The 10,014-nt window shown below is 31.3% G+C and overlaps 1 long non-coding RNA gene across 1 annotated transcript; it reads right to left on the minus strand.

Annotated features, from left to right (window-relative positions):
• Positions 1 to 344: 344 nt before the first annotated feature.
• LOC115968566 lies at positions 345 to 7,212 on the minus strand. The gene is made up of 2 exons (XR_004086771.1): positions 6,794 to 7,212; positions 345 to 6,532 (listed from the first exon to the last, which is right to left on the minus strand). It is a non-coding gene; the product is annotated as an uncharacterized LOC115968566 (long non-coding RNA).
• Between the last annotated feature and the right edge of the window lie 2,802 nt (positions 7,213 to 10,014).

Genomic DNA, 10,014 nt, shown 5'->3' on the forward strand with positions numbered 1-10,014 from the left:
TATTTTTTTAGGGAATGCTACCAATTTAATATGAGCAAAATTTAGGTACAGTACTTAGGTGCTATTCCTTAGGTTCTCCTTTTAATATTCTACCATATGGATTTTTTCTCATGGGATGAAAGTATATTTTTTAGTTAAGTAACCACATGGCCGAATTTTAAGAGGAAAACCTAAAAAACAACACCTAAAATACTGTATCTAAGTTTTGTCCATTTAATATATACTAATAAGATAAAAACATGCAAAACAAATTTTACATATATAATTAAAGTGAGGTTATGGCCACAAAGGTCATCTCCTATCTTTTATGCTAGGATGTATATACTCTTGCTTTCTACCATTGTCTAATAAAAAATGAGGATCACAAATAATATAAATGAATAGAAATATGTAATATTTCTAGTGTTTTCTCTTATTATTTGTTTCATATTTAACTAGCAATCTTTTGAATTAACTATGAAGCATATAACAACGACCTATGAGGTTCCATTGATGTATATTGCCATAGATCGATCAAGGCCTCACTTGTCTTGCGGTGCAATTTGACCATACTCGGTTGTTCCGACTAAAGAACTATCCTCGGAGTCTTGATCAGCTAAGTGGCCCTAAGCTCAGCAGAATGCCTTCAGATGACTGATGGTTGCAGTAAGGCCTAATACGTTGGGCTAGGCCGATGAGGCTCCTTACTCAAATTGTACTCTCTGAGCAATTTCCTCTCCAAATTCCTTCACGGCTATGAGAAAATGTCGTGTATACTTCCTTCCACTTATAATTGGAGGGTCCCACCATTTATGAGTGGAATGAAGCATACATCCGAAATAAATTATACTTCTTTCATGATTACAATTTTTTTTAGTCCAAGTAAATGAAACGAAAGATCTCAAGTTCTATGGAATGATCCTATCACTCTGGGATCAATAAGATAGATTCAACCCACAATGACCCTCTTTACTTGATTCACAAGGGTGCAATCATCATTTGATGACTTTTGCTTTAAATGACATTGTTCACTTTGATTTATGTGAGGGATAAGACTGCATGTAATAAATGGCTACAAAAATGTTGCATTTTGTGGATTTCAATGTGGTAGTTTACCAAAGAATAAAATTATTTTTCTCATTAAAGGGCTCCATCTCTAACTTTGTGCTCGCCATTGCTAAGAACTACTTGAATCAATAAAATAATAGAATTAGTGCACCATTGTAGATTTCAAAACCAGTAAAATAATCTCAAAAAAACTTCTCCTATCATGGGCTGAACTTAACCCTCCAACTCTTTATTTAATAAAGTAATTTGCTTTATCAAAAAAAAAAATAAATAAATAAATAAAGTAATTTGAAAGATCTGGGAAACCATCCATGCAAGCTTTACAAAGTTTAGGCCTGCGCGCATAAGCATTTTATATTAACTTGGAAAGTAATAATAATCATCTGTCAAAAGTATTGAGAACTCTTTTGGAAATGTAAATGATGTTTTGAATGTATTGCATCATAAAAGAGAAATAAAATTAAAGAAAATCTTTTTATAAAAAACAATCATATAACAAATAAATACAAAGAGAATGAATTGTACCTTGTCCATAACCGTGAGATGTTTCTCTTCTCTTGGTTAATTTCCTTTGGATAACTACCCATTACTTCTAATAATTACTCACGTCAAACTCTATAAATAGGGTAATATAATATAACCACTGGATATATAGAAGTGTGTGTGTAAAATATATGTGAGAAAAAAAAAAAAAAAATCTCTCTATTTCTACTCAGAATATAGAGCTCTTAAGCGACAAATTCATGTGTCTTGTTTTAGTTGCAAACATCAACATGACTAAGATATGGAAGAATTGTCCACAATTTGCAGCAACCATTGAATTGATCCTAAAGTTATGCACTCTTTTTCTTTTGGGGGTTTGATATATGAATGCTGTTCCTCGTAGTAAAAAGTGATATATACCATGCTTCTGCGGAGGAAAAGCTACGATGCTAATTATAATTTAACAGCAATTCCAGTATGTATGTAGGAAATGACTTTTACAAACTAACCTTTCTTATTTCATGAATATAAAGGCTAGCTCCACAATTAATTAATTCACATGCAATAATATACATAGCTTCTAGTACCGCACGTGCATGGTTCGTTTGATTTTGACATGCAGATTAAGTCACCTCATTAATCATCATGTCATTCTAGATGAACTGAATTTGCTATAATCTTTAATATATGTACAGCATTTTTAGAATTATATAATGTTAGGGTCATGCTAATTTTATATATATATATATATATATAGTGTTGTGTCACCACCCTAGCAAGTAATTACAAATCACCTTTCCTCATCATGTCTGATTGCTAAAGCATATGTGTGGTGATGGCAAAAAACAATGTAGCAATCATAATAATGATTTGTTTACAGCTATCCAGTCAGGCATATTAATTAATTGAAAGGAAATATTAGGTCAGTTATCCATGTGGAATAATCAAAAAGCTTTGCCCATAAAATTATTTTTAGAAAAAACACTTGGATAATATTTGCCAATGATGGGCATAGCTTTGATGTAGAGAAAGCTCTGTCCAAGCGATCCTTATGTTAACGTCCACATAAAGTCATGTATGTAACAAAAAATACATACTTTCTATGTGTTCAAATTTGATTAGTTAAGGATGACAATGGATCGAATTTAGTGGGTTATTTATTTATTTTTTATTATTATTATTGTGGTCAACTGTAGTAATTATAGGGTTAAAAAAAAATGATTTGGACTTCGTATTAGGTTTGGGTTCACATTTTAAGCTTGCTAGGATTTGGACCCGGTTACAAAGTTAAACAACTTAAATACTCTTTTTATTAATTTTGTGTACCCCCAAAAAAAAAAAAAAAAAAAAACCTAGAGTTTTTACAACAAAAGTAAGAGTACCCTCTTTTTTTTTCTCTTAAAATATTATTTAGTTTAGTGTAAGAATTATTACTAATGCTGGAATTATATTATCCAATTTTAAGTTAACCTGACCTAATAAAACTTGTTTGACCCAACTCATACCAAGATAAACAAGTCTGTTTGTGACAAGTTGGTGTTCTTCAAATGTAAATAGATCTACTTTGGAATGAAATTTCTAAAATTTAATAGGGTATGTAAAATACTTAGAAGATTTGGGTTTGGAAAGACTTTTTCATACAAAACTAAACCAATTTCCCTTCGTATAATCAGCTTCTATATTAGTTTCAAAATTTTAAAAAGACAATAACGATTAAAAAAATTTAATTACCATATGATGGAAATCAAAATTAATAATGCAACTATAACGATAGAAGTACTTCATTAGCATTGTAAAATTAACTATAAAAAAGCACTAAAAAGTCAAAGCCATTACCTTTTTTTTTCTTTTTTTTTTATAATAAAGTTACAAGAGGATGGAAAGATTTGAATCTTGGATGTTATAGAAATATCAAGAGATACCAACTTGATACCAACTAATTGAACTACAAAAATCTTGACCAGTAATTACCTATTTATTATTAAATAAACACCGTTTCTTTTTGTAAGGGTTAAAACTTAGAACACTCCATGCAGTGGACATCACATCTCAAACTTGTATTTCCAGCAAAGGATCAATCTATGGCCACAATACACAAGATGAACAATAGTTCTAAGACCAATTTTTTACATGAAGTGTTCGAGATATCAAGGCCCACTCTTAATCAAGGCATAATTATTTTGTATAATTCCTTCGGGCTAAAGAGATAGAACTATACTGAAGCTGCTCCCTCTAGAACTAGTTTAAATTTATGATATCTAGGGTGTGTTTGAATACCGCTTATTTTGTTAAAACTGAAAAATTATTACTTAAAGTACTGTAGATAAAGGTAAAAGTTAATTAAAATAGTACAATGAAACCCATTAATAGTGCCAAAAAGTACAGTGGAGCCTATAAATAGTAGAAAAAATAAGCTAAATAGTGAAATTATTTTCATTTTTCATCCTAACCCAAACACACACCTAATCTTACTTAGAGTAGAAGAAAAATAATTCTAATTATACTTGTAGTACAAATATTATAACTCTAGGTTAATCTATCGTGAATCTAGGATCTAGTCTACTAGTCTAGGTTCATTATACAAGATTCATATTTTCCTATATACTAATCATAGTACCAAAGTTATGTGTGGCATGTTCTAACATGGTATCTTAGCTATATTTGATCTTTTCTAATAATAAAAATCTAAAATCGCCTTATTTCTTTGGATCCTTTTGGAATGGAAAATGCCTATGTGATAGATTCAGGAGAATAAGCATAATCAGGATTGTTAGCAAGGGAGACAAATTAAGAATATATATCCTTAATTTTCCTAGATCTAAAGTAGTTAAAAGTGATCATTTCTTTTCCACTAAATTTGGAAAATGTTGCATGCAATCACATTTTCAATTAGATCAAAAAGAGAGGGAAAATGTATTCATGTGTGAATGATATAATTAGTTATGTGGTGAAACCCCACATTAGAAAATAATAACAGAAATGAATGGTTAATATAATATAACTGGGTCCAAACTCATAGACTTATACTTTTGGATAAAATGATATCCCTATATGTTATACTAACCTCTCAATTGGAGTCTCCCTAAGGCATTATCTCCCCCAACAAATGGTATTAGAACTGATGGTTCAATTAGGCAAGTGTTCATTAGTGGAAGTAGAATTAGGAAAACTATCATGTCAACAACTCCAACCATGGTTGAGTGAAGGTTTTATTGGGTGTGTTGGTGATTCCTATGGTTGTGCAAGGAAAACTTTCATATTCGCTCCATTCATAGTTGAGTAAAGTGCTCTTTATTGGTGATGATGCATGACACTTGAATTCGTAAGAAGAAGGTGTCCGTTCAAGGGGATGACCAATCAGAGAGATTTGGTGACATATTTACGCATGAGTTTTGTAATTAGCTCTTTTTTCTTTTCTTTTCTTTTTTTTGAGAAATAATTTTGTAATTAGTTATGTGGTGAAATCCTATATTGAATAATAACTACTACCTATATAGGCTTAAGGCTTTTGTTCAAGTAGTGTTTTTATATGTTATATTAACTTTTCAATTGGGTTTTTCTCAAGATATTATCTCCCAATCAAAAAAAAAAAAAAAAAATCCTAATTTCAATCCAATCAAATCTTTACTAATAATTTCCATATTAATTTAGAGCAAATTCTTCGTATTCCTTTGATCAGTTATATAGCATGGATTTCATTACCACTAATTACTCCTACTTCCCATTCTGTCCGAGCAGTACAAACTTAAGATTTAAAATGAAGTATGAAGATTGAAATTAAAGTAATGATAATGGTGAAATTCTCTCTTCAACATTACATTGACATTCAATAACACAAATAAAATACTTTATTTTATCTATATTCTACCGTGAGAAATGAAACTTCCGATGAAAAAACATCTATTTTAACGGGTTCTTGCATGTCCAGTGAAAGTAATGAATTTTAAACCGACCGATTACCTATGTATTGTGCAAATGAAAACCAAGATAGCATTACAATTATATATATTGTAGATATAAAAGTCTTCTTTTTTTTCTTTTTTCTTTTTTCTTTTTTATTATGATTAAAAAGTCTTGATCACTTCACTGGTAGATACAATATTATTGACTAAAGCACAGTAAAAACTCCAAATTGATAACTCAGTTGCAAGTATATGATTACTAATATTGTGTTGTCTTGTTAGTGGCCATTTAAAAAGTTAGGTCATGACTCATGAACACCAAACTGGACACGTAATAGAACATGACAAGGAAACAACCATGAGTCGTACCTTTCTGAAAAGATGTATGAAAAGGCACAGATCACAGATGAATGAGCTAGCTACTAGCTAGATATAGAAAGACCATAAACAGATAATAGAGCAGGCATCCAATTTGTTCAACATGATGAGCCAAAATATTCATAAAAAAATAAAAAATAAAAACATGCTGAGCCAAAAATACAAATATGATTCATTAGTGATCTTGTTGCCATGTGTTGGGAATTTGTTTACATTGTGATTCCAGACATTACCAACAAAAAATCAGGACAACAAGATGCACAGACAGACATGCCTAGCAAGAGATTAGATGAGATAAATTTTCATTTTCAACACTTTGCAGTTATCAATAGAGATATTATTAGTTTCATTAAAATAAATCAATCAATAGACAACCACTGGTACTGGCTGAGTTGAAAACTCATGCAGTACTTTGACTTGGACAAGCAGATGTGTGCATGCATATCTTCATGTCATGTATGTATGTATGCACATGAAATTTGGATATATATCCCCCAATTGGAGAACAAAATAATGAACTTTAAATGAGAAATAGAAATGCATAATCACTAGGATGAGTTTCTAGTTCTAAATCACAGAAAAGTCACTTAAGAAAAAGGTTAAATGTACCTGGAATGCATTTGCAGATTCTGAGCCATTAGAATATATATATCCCCAAAGAAGCCATATTTGCAAAAATTTCTTTCATTGTTGGAAGTGAGTGATTGAAGCTGCAAGATGACCTGATTGAACCATACCTATAAAGCTGAAGTTGAACCATATTTGTTTTCCAATTGTTTCTAACCCCTTGGCTTACTCGAAAACCCCTTTAAAAAACTAACTAAATATATATATACCTATATATAGCATGTTCTTAGAGTGAAATCAAGGTACCATTAAAGGGGTATATATATAGGTGAATCTTGCACCAAACCTATTTTGCTATATATATCTAAATTTTTTGGTGCAAGATTCACCAAAGAGTGATAACTATAGGTTCTTACCAGATCATGCTGGCAGCTTCAACCTCTCAAACCAACATGTACCAGACAAGTGAGATCCATGGATGAACCAAAACCTAGAAGAGCCATAGTGTTTGGCCTTGATTTGTTGGAAAAATTAAGGGCTTTTAAAGAAACCCCAGAAGAGTCAGTTGCACATCTGGAGATTGACAGAGAGGAAAGCACGAGACATGCATGGTTTAGAGAGGTAAGCCTCGTGACTCACTCTCACTGTCACAATCCTCTCCCCCATCTACATAAATGTTTATGCATCACTCTATCTTCAGCCTCTTCATCTACTGTGCCATAGAACCGGCTATTTAATGGTGGATTTTGGCTTCTTACAGCTATTGACACTGACCTATTGCCTCTCTCTCTCTCTCTTCAATGTTTATATTATTTTTCACATTAAAAATGATATATACAGGGGACCATGCTTTAGCGTATTGATAAACTCTGCTCAACTCAAATTAGCTGTTCTTTTTTCTTTTCTTTTTTTTTCTTTTTTTTTTTTTTACTAATACCGAAAGTCTCAAAAGAATAACAGTAATAGAAGTTAAAAATCAAAAACACCATAAGTGTTAGTGTCCAACCCAAGGGCAAGGTGCATGCATGTTAATAAAAAGTGCCTTTCGTTCTTTTTCTTTTTCTTTTTTTTCTTTGTGTGTGTGTGGTTATAAGCATCAGAAGATGATGCTTGGTATATCTAAAGAAACTACTAGATCCATCAAACAGTTGACTTGGATCACCAAATCTTGAGCTTCTTTAATTAAATAGATTCATAAAACTGTTGATTGACACCTGGTCAGTTTTTTTTTTTTTTAAGAAAAAAATAGATACACATATATCCTTTACATCATGTTACCCTCTATTCCTAAAGAAGCACCAAGCTACAGAAGATACCACTAGCTTGGTGATTGCTTTAAATTTGTGTACAATCTTGAAAACTATTTAGTCCAAAGGGTAGGTAACTGATTAGGTTTTTTTATTATTTATTATTCTATATATATATATATATATAGGATTTAAAAATTTATGACATTTATTTCATAATAATTATTTTTTACCATTTGACCAAAACACCAATAGATTTATATTTTGAGTGTAAATGATCGAGATTCAGATTTACTCAAGATACTTATTTGACAGCAAGAAATTTTAATTTACCAATTAAACTAATTAGAATCCATTGTTTAGGGTTTCATGAGTTATTAATTAATTAATTAATTAATTAATTATATATACACACAAAAACCAGCTAGAAGAGGGTGTCTCCATGTGCTAATTAACCGCTCCTGTCCCTACAGCTATACAAGTCCAATAACAAGGTTCCATTATTTTGTTGGTAGGTGATAACTGTTGCATTATTTATATGAAAGGCATGAATTAGCCAGGTTGGTGGAATCAGTTGGGGTTGTCCTCCTTTTGTCTTTAGCTTTGGGTGGTTCCTCTGTCTTTGGTGCCTTTGGTTGACAAACAATGACATATAGACAAGCCCTAATGGAAGGGAAAGGACCACTCCTTTTTTAAATAGTTCTGATTAATAGATAGGGTCACATGTTTTCTTTGTAATTTAGCTCAAAGGGTTGAATTTTCAAATTGATTAAGGTAGATGTGAGGTGGTTAAATAAAGCAAACCAAATTAATATTTTCTATATATTTGGTCCCACTTGTGTTTGATTAGTCATATATTCTCCCATATAGCTAGATAGGGTTTGCAGATGCCATTCCCAATTTATCAGTTTCTGTTCAAGGGTGGTGCAGATTCATTTTAGGAGATTGCACATCATCTCTAATTAGATTTTGTGAGCATATACATCAATATTCTGAGAACAAATATATTGGGACTCCAATGAAAATTTGATTCTGGCTTCAACTTTACATTTTTAGGACCACAGGAGGTGCCTCATGCTTGCACCAGTATAAAGATTTCTATTTATGTATAATATATGCTTGATGTGTATAAGAAACATTTTCTCATCTGTAAACAATTAATGATTTTTGTTTTCCTACTAAAGAAAAGTTTTTTTTTGATTGAGCTGAAATGTGCTACTTTGCCAGTCAATCTTTTAAGTTGAATAGTTAAGTTTTTCTAGTTTTAGCAAGTTATGAAGGAAAATTACTTGAAGTTCTTCCAAAATAATTTCCTCTTGATGTCATTTCCTCCAGTTCATATATCTTCAAGTTTCGTTTTCCAAGTTGATGTATATTTGGCCTCATGAAACCAAGGTCAAGGGGCACCATGCACATGGATAGGAAGAGGGAATGAGTGACAACTTGTACCATTGGCTGCTCTGGATTTGTCTCTCTTATAGCCTTTAAATTCATTTTATTCATTGGAAAAATAGATGTGTGTAGCCTGTCTAATCTGCCCATTACTTTGGAGTTTGGACTATTCGTCATGGAATCTTTTTCCTTACCTGTATTGAAAAGTATAAGCAACTAAACGGACGGATAATATACCCTAGTATGAATAGTTAGTTTAAGGAGTAATTCTTAGATATTCTGAGAGCATGAAGAATGGTGTTCTCTCTTCTCATATTTATAGTAAGGTCATCCACTAATTAAATTTATAATGGGATCTATCATGAATGTAAAAGTAGAAAGCATAATTTATTCGTGTTCTAGGAGTACGTACCTTAGAATTTTTCTTAGCTAGTTTGAGTCAACAACAATAAACTTGGGAAATTTTGGATTTTCATTTTTAGTAATCTTATTCAACTTTTTACTAGCTATTCTCTTCTTGGGTTTTATAATTAAGAAAGAGATTCACAGTTTCACACAATTTAAAATCAAATTAGTCCACGTACGTAGCTAGAAAGCAATATGTTAATGGGTAAATTTTAAATATGATAGTACAATATATTCCTTAATTAAATTCAAATACTTGGTTGTTTTACCCTATGTTAATTAATTTGTATTATTGATATATGAAAAGGTGAATTAAAAAATAATCATAATTAAATGTGTGAATAGTTTAGTGACGCTTCTTGTTTGTGGGGTCTAAAATCAAATCAAATCAAATCCCCTCAACTTTTAAAAGCCTGTTTGGTAAGCTTATTTCTGTTTGTTAATTTTGTTTAAAAAATAAACTTTGAAATATAAAATAGGCCTTCCACCATAGGATTCTTTTGCACAAAATTACTGTAGGGTCTTCTATGAACCTTGGGCTCTTCTACCCATACTAGAGTGTTGTGGAAGTTTTTGTGTCTTGTTTGAGTACA

This window comes from Quercus lobata, chromosome 11, assembly GCF_001633185.2.
Source record: "Quercus lobata isolate SW786 chromosome 11, ValleyOak3.0 Primary Assembly, whole genome shotgun sequence".
NCBI lineage: Eukaryota > Viridiplantae > Streptophyta > Magnoliopsida > Fagales > Fagaceae > Quercus > Quercus lobata.